This window comes from Pteronotus mesoamericanus, unplaced genomic scaffold (assembly GCF_021234165.1).
Source record: "Pteronotus mesoamericanus isolate MK-2021 breed Mesoamerican mustached bat unplaced genomic scaffold, CSHL_Meso_final contig_20, whole genome shotgun sequence".
Taxonomy (NCBI): domain Eukaryota; kingdom Metazoa; phylum Chordata; class Mammalia; order Chiroptera; family Mormoopidae; genus Pteronotus; species Pteronotus mesoamericanus.
The window spans coordinates 13,916,319-13,923,968 of NW_026555085.1; positions in this window are offsets into that span (position 1 = coordinate 13,916,319).

Genomic DNA, 7,650 nt, shown 5'->3' on the forward strand with positions numbered 1-7,650 from the left:
CTCCCGTATTCATATGGGAGGACACCGGAGCCACTTTGTGGGCTGTTAGAGGAAGGCCAAGGTGGCCCAGGCTACAGGAGGTCAGAGAGGGAGGGTGACCTGGGATGTCGGGAGCGGGTGATCCTCCCCCATGAGGCTAACAGAAGGCACCGCTCTCCCAGGAAACGTGGCAGCGGGAACGTGCCCGCAGGAGAGGAAGTAGACCCTCACAGCTGGCCATCCTGGGGGCAGCGAGCAGCTGCAGGGAGCCCCAGGGAGGAGAGGAAGACGCCCTTCTCCACCCATCTTTCCTCTTCCCCAAGGCTATTCTGGGTAGGAGGGGGAGGTGTGAAGACTGGAGCAGGGGAGTAGGGGATAGAATTTGCCTTGGTTTTCTCCACTTCCCCAACATGTTGTTTTCTTGTTTTTCTCTCTCACTGCCATGTAGGCCTCCAAGTGGAAGAGTGAACTTCCCTGAGAAAGGCAGAGCCACCCTACAGAAAGATCCCCCTTCTCCCAGACCTCTCCTAGTTCCTCTGGCTGGTTTCTCACTAAAGGCTGCAGGAGGTCACACCTAATAAGATGAGACATATGACAACCTCTCTTGAACCACACAGTCCTATGCAAATGCCAAGTGCCAAGATGGATGCTGCGGGCAGTCACCTGGGAAGCTAGGATAGACTGTGGCCCCAGAAGTCAGAGATCAAAGGTCAAAGGGGACCAGCTGCTCCATCTCCTTCTGGTCCCTACAATGTTGATCCTGCTGATCTAGTTCTAGGTGCTACACACTGTCTCCTTGGCTCTCCTCCCCAGCAGTGCCTACCCCGGCTGGAGCAAATGAAGGGGTTCAGCCGGCACCCACACTAAAGCCTGAGTATTTGCTGCTGCCCCCTCTGTCCCTGCCCCACCAAGGCTGCCCCGCTACTTCATGGTCGGGGGGCGTGGACGGAAATTAAGTGATGAGTTGATGTCCTGAGGGTCAGCAAATGGGGCCAGGGTGAGAGTTTTGTGGACTTTTCTATTATTAGCATTTTATTTTCTCATGACTGTGGGGTAGGCCTCAGGAAAGAAAAGTTAAATAGGGGTTTCCTGAATGACAAGGTACAAGGCCTGGGGGGTGATAGGGAGAAGTGGTGGTGAAAGCCCAGGGCAGAGACAGTGCCCCCAGTCCTCCGCAGGCTCCCTCACATCCTCTGCCTCTGCTGTGGTCGAGCAGCGGTCAGGGGACTATGAGCAGAATGGTGGGTGTAGCTTCTGGCTGAGGCAGGTGAAAGCCAGTGCACCTTTACCATCCCTCTCTTCCTTGCTAGAGTGCCCTGAAGACCCTGTGGTCCACGTGGTCTAACTGCAAGATGGATAAAGGCTGTCCAACCTTCAGAGGACTTTTCCTGACGGAGAAAAAAGCCTTTATTGTGCTAAGCCACTGAGATTTGGAGGCTGTTAGAACTTTGATTAGTACAATCTCTTACAGCAATATCACCCCTTCAGTTATATAATATCACTTGCTCTTCATAACAACCCTAGGAAATAGTTTTTATTCTCCTCATTTTACAGATGAGCAAACTGTGGGGGTGAAATACCAAAGGTCATACAGCTAGAAAATAAGCATATGGGGCTGTTGAAAGTTAAAGGGACATATAGAGAGGTCAATAAGAGGGAAAGAAAGAAGAGCTTGGAGGAGAATCTTGGATCCTTCTTCCCTCCATATCCTCAATGTCATGGCTGGCGCAGGACCCTTTTGAGGCAAAGGAATGCTCTGTGTGAGGTCCCCAGCACCGGGGAGGTAGGACCAGAGAGAGATGACCTTCGGGCTCCTGAGCCTGTTCTAGGTGTGCGCCAGGTAGCAGGGTGAATGGCAATAAAACCCTTAAGAATTTGCACAAAACTAAGTGTGGCAGAATAGAGATCCAAGGAAGGCTCTGCCCTGAAGCTGCCCGGCTTTCTAGCCGGCTGTTGCTGTTTGGGGCGTGCCTGTTTGCTAGCCACATCCTTTAGAGATAAGCCACTTAAGGGCTGGTTCTGTTTTTCTCTTTCTGTATTGTTTTCAATTTATTTTTGAAAGATAAGACATACAGATTTTTGTTCAGACATTTAAAAATATTTAAAGGTGTACAGTAAAAATGTGCTCTCCCGCTCTTGTCTCCTTTTTGCTCAGTTCCCATTCCATCGGGCAGGTAACCATGTGGCTAGTATATTATATCTGTTCAGACTTTATTTTGTAAATTTGCAAGATGATTGAGCTATGCATTTTTTTCTCCTTGCTTTTCTTATTAATTGTGTCACACCAGACTCCATCCTGCCTTTTTTTTTCTTTTTAACTTACTACATCTTGGAAGTATTTCTACACAATAATGAAAAGTATAAAGACTGCTCTCTCTTTCTTTTCAACAGATATATAGTATTCTGTGTTAAAAAAGTACCACCATTTAGTTAACCATTTCCCCACTGATAGACGTTTAGGTTGTCTCCAACCTTCTGCTACATCACATAATGATGCAATGAATATCTTTCACATGTGTCATTTTGCATATTTTCGAGTATACCTGAGGGGTAAATTTCTACAAGTGGAATTTCTGGGTCAAAGGCTATGTGCATTTTACACTTTGATAGATACTAAATTACTCTCTATGGTAATTTTGTTTCTATCAGCAGTGTATGGGGATGACATTTTCTGCACAGGTTTACCAATAGAATGTGTGTTCAAATCTTCAGACTTTGTTATTCTGAAAGGAGAAAAGTAGAATAGTTTTAATTTACATTTTACTTACCATGGTGAGGTTGTACATATTTTTAAATGTTTATGAGAGATTTATAGTTCTTTTTAAAAAATTATTTGTTCCTCTCCTTTGCCATTTTTTATACTGATTGTTCTATTAATTTGTAGGAGCTCTTTATTTACTATATAGATCAGCTTTTCGCCAATGACATAAATTACAAATGTTTCTTCCCAGTTTGATATTTGAAGAAAATTTTTGCTTAGGTTGTTTGTTTGTTTTATTTTGTTGCCATGCTGAAACTTCTGATTTTCATGCAATTAGATCAGTCTTTCCTTTTGTAATATGAATATTCTATTATAGTTAGAAAGGCCTTCTCTACTCCAAGGTTTTAAAAAGAATTCTTCCAGGTCTTTTTCTAGTACTTTTATAGTTTTATTATCTTTTGTTTAAGTCTTTGATTAATTTTGAATTATCTAATATCGACCAAGTTTATTCTTGTCTACTTGCCAGTAAGATATTCTAATACCATTTATTGAATAATCTATTTTTCACCAATTATTTGAGATGCCATTTTATCATAACAAAATTCTATATTATTTAGACTCATTCGCAGTCTATTTAGTTCCATTGGTTTATCTACTTATGTTCCAATAGCACAGTTCTTTAAATTATTGTACATGCTTTATATTGGTAGGGCAGGATCTTCCCCTTTCTCTTCTTTTTCAGAGTTGTCAGGGTTATTTCTATTTGTTTATTTCTCCATGTGGAATTTAGAATAAAATAATTTAGTTCAAAAAATGTTAGTCTTTTATTGGAATTTCATTAAATTAAAACAGTAATTTAGGAAAAATCGACATTTTATTTTGACTTTGAGTCTTTCATTCAAGACTGTGGTGTGACTTGCCATGTCTGAATCTTCTTTCTGCCTCTCTATCAGTTCTAGTCCTACTAATAACCAGAAGGCCTTTGGGAGATAGAAACATTTCCAAATCCATGAGCACGCTTTAGCTGTTCATCACGACAGCAGTAACTAAGGGCTGGCTTTGTCTCCACTCATATCCTTCTGGGCCATGGCTCACCGGCCTGTCCCTCATTTGGTGTTGGGCTGGAGGTTAGCGGGGCGAGGGGAGGGTCTGTCACCAACACATAGAAAGAGAGGTAAGGGAGGGGACTCAGACGTGTGGAGAGAGGCACCATCTGGATATCCAGAACTGAAAGTCAGCAATCCCGGACAAAGATAGAAAGAAAGAGGCAGGCGTGGAGGACTGCGGGTTAGTGGTGAGTTCTGCAGGAAGGTGGGGAGGAAGGGAAACCAGAAGGGCAAGCAAGAGCAAATGTGGGTTTGGAGGGTGGGGGAGGAGAAGGAGAGGGAGGAGGCGGAGGGGAGGGGAAGCATTTTTGCAGGACCATATTCTAGCAAGACCGTAAAGAGACTGCAGCCTCTTCAAGGGCTGGGGCAATGTCATCAGTGTCAACAACTTCTTCTTTTTTAAATGCAATACTTAACATACATATAAAACATATAAAATACATATGCACTGCTTACTAAGTGGCTATGAAGTCCACTCCCTTTCAGCCACTACCGGGTCAAGAAATGAAACGTTTACCAGCACCCTAGAACCTCCCTTTCATGTGACTCCTAGAGGTAACCATTGTCCTGATGTTTTATGATCAGAAGGCAATTGCTATTATAACAAAGGAAAAAAAGGTGTTGAAAAATGCAAGACCAGGGTTGAAATGTGCTAGAAAGGGGATAGGAACCTAGGCCTAGAAAGGAGACCTAGAAGATGAATCAGGAAACAGGCAAATGTACAGCCCTGAAAACAAGGCCCCTGGAGCAGGGGTCTGGGAGCGAGCCGGACGGGGAAGTGGGCTTGGGAGGCCCCGAAGGCTCTCCAGCTGCCTGGCTTGGAGTGTGCAGCCCAGGCCGGCCAGGCAGCTGGGAGCAGCAGCCTGGTGCACAAGCATTCTAGGCCTGATGGGACCATAGTGCAGTATTATCCTGGTTTCAAGGAGTAGAAAGAACCCCACTTAAACTAACCCAGGAAAGGGGAGATGGAGCTGGGTGCCTCCCAGCACTGAGGACAACCATTGAAGCCCAACTGGTCCCAGCACCTCAAGGGGGAAATCAAGAATGTGCATTTGTAGAACTCCTTGTGCGCTGTTGGTCTCCTTCTGAGTTTCGGTAGGCTCCTTTCCTCCCTTGCCTTTTTGGGGTACTTTGTCCTGTTGCCATAGACTCAAGAGAACCCTTCTTTATATACCAAGACTTTTTTCAGTTCCTGATCCCTAAAACCCTCTCCATCAGTCCCGCCCAGCTGAAGTGGGGTTCTTTCTGTTCCCTGAAACTAGGATAATCTTGCACTGTGGCTCTACCCAGGCCCTGAATGTGTGTGCACTGGGGAGTGGGACCCAGGTGCCTGGGGAGGGGAGCAGGAGTAGGACTTTTGGCAAATTATCCATTATGAAGTGTGCAAGGTAGAGGCCCCTATGTTGTTGGTACCTTGGTGTCTGTGGAAAGAGCACCTGTGAAGTTTGATTCCTCCCCAGGCCAATAATCAGGAGGTTTGTTGAGGCTGCAAATCTGTCCACAGATTTGGACAAAACCATGTGGGGTAACATGGGGGGAAGTGCGGCGTGAGCAGCCAGCACCCCCTGCTCTCCAACAGTGGGTGCACCTCAGGACTGTGTTTCTTGATGAAAAGACTTTCAAAAGACAAAGTGTTTCTAGTACTCTAAAAGGCGTTACCTTGGAGTTGAAACATAGATTCAGAAAACTAATAGTTATTAATGCCTGGGGCCTGGAGTTTGAATTTTTGTGAAGGTCACGGACATCTGTGCTTGCCCAGCCAGGAGTGAAAAAGGGCATGGCGCGTGTTAGGCTCGGCCAGAGAGGGGCATGAAGCCAGGAGGCAGTGCCTGAGGAGGTCAAATTTTAAGGCAACACAGACTGAGAGCACAGAGCGTGAGGTGGGCCAGGGCAGGTAGTCCCAGAACAAGAGTTGCCTCGGTGGGCAGCCTGCTCATGCGTGGCTGGCTCCATGGAAAGGGGTCCGGCCTCTAGGCCTAAAGAAACCATCAGGGTCAAGATGGGGTCTGTGCTCTGCCACACAGTGCATTGAGAGGAAACTCTGGTTTACTTTTAGGAAATGTAAAGATAAAAGTCATTCAGCCCCTTCATGTTTCCATGAGGCTAGGCACTGCAGACCATGCTTATGTGGTAAAGGATCTTGTGAGGTGCCAAAAGCCCCCTAGGTCCTCTAATATCTCTCTCATCACTCTTTTAACATCTGGAAATGCCCACGTAGGGGGAAGTCTTTGGTTGAGAATGTTGCTAGAAAGCCTCTAATAAATAGTTCCCACGCTCAAAGCTCTATCTCAATGAGGTTCACCCTGATCAATTGCAATTCCACACCTGACATTTCCAGTTCCCGTTATCCTGTTGTATTTTATTTTTATGGCACTTTTAACCTAACACACAATACCTTTTGCCTGTTTGCTATTTTCTGCCCCCCCCCACCAGGCTGTGCAGCAGTCCTCCATCCGCAGTCTCGCTTCCCGTGGCTTCGGTTACCAGCAGTCAGCACAGCATCACAAGAAGAGGGAAGGTGAGACGGGACAATGAGATATTTCGAGAGACAGAGAGAGACAGAGGGAGGGAGGGCAGAGTCCTATAACTTTCATTACAGTATATTGTTATAATTATTATTAGTTATGTTGTTAATCTCTTCCTGTATGTAATTTATTAATTAGATTTTATCATAAGTAACGTTTGTATAGAAAAAACATAGTATATACAGGGTTCCTTTTTTTCGGTGGTTCCAGGCATCTACTGGGGGTCTTGGGATGTATCCCCCATGGATAAGGGGGGGGCCTACTGAATGCCGCAGGAGGACAAGGGTTTCTGTCTGTTATGCTCATGGATACATCCCCATTGCCTAGGAAAGTGTCTGGCATACGGTAGGCACCTGGCAAACATCTGTTGAATGAAATGAAGGTCTATAATCTGAGGGTGCTGAGATTAGGATGGGGCTATGTAATATTTTAATCCATGATTCCCATCCTTTTTCAGTGGGAAGGCTTTTTTAAAGCTCAAAACATTTCATAAATGTGTACATGATAGTAGCTATACTTGGAAAGTACAAAGTGCTTTTAAATGAATTTGTATTTATTAATCTATATACATTTGAAAAATACTATGTTGTATTCTCTCATACCCATTTATGATGTCACTATCGTGGCGTTGTCTGACACACAGATGGATCCACAAACTGTTTGCAAAAGCTCTGAGGGCACGGAGGGCACGAAGGGCCCGCAGCCCGCAGGTCAGACACTTGTTTAAAGCTGGAAGGGCTTTGGGAGATGGAAACCTTTCCAAATCCACAAGTGAGCTTTAGCCATTCATGACTGCAGTAACTAAGGGCCTGCTTGGTCTCCGCTCACCTCCCTCTGGACCACGGCTCACTGCCTCTCCCTCCCATGGCGCGGAGTCGGGGGTTGGGGGTCTGTCACCAACAGGCAGAAAGAGAGATAAGGGAGCCCAGGCTTGAGGCGTGGAGGGGTGGAGGTGTGGAGAGAGGCTCCACAGGGTATCCAGGAAAGAGAGCCAGCGTCTCCGTCTCCGACAGAGAAAGAAAGGGGCAGGCGTTTCCACCATTTCAAACCATTAACAACTGTGAACAACGGAGCACGTATTCATTTATTGGCTTTTTAGTTATCAGAGAGCTAGACTCAAAGGGTCAGGAAAGGCTGACAGTTGTTTTGACTGGGGGCAAGGAGGGAAGAGGGCACTTAAGGAGCATGGGCTTTGGAACTACAGAGATTATTCCAAAATTTTATCTGACAGGGACCATCTGGGTGAGCAGAAAGTTACCTCTCTCTTTGCATTTGGGTCATGCAGACCAATGAGATGGAGAGTGCTAGGAGCTTAGCGGAGTATCTGGGGCACCTGGAT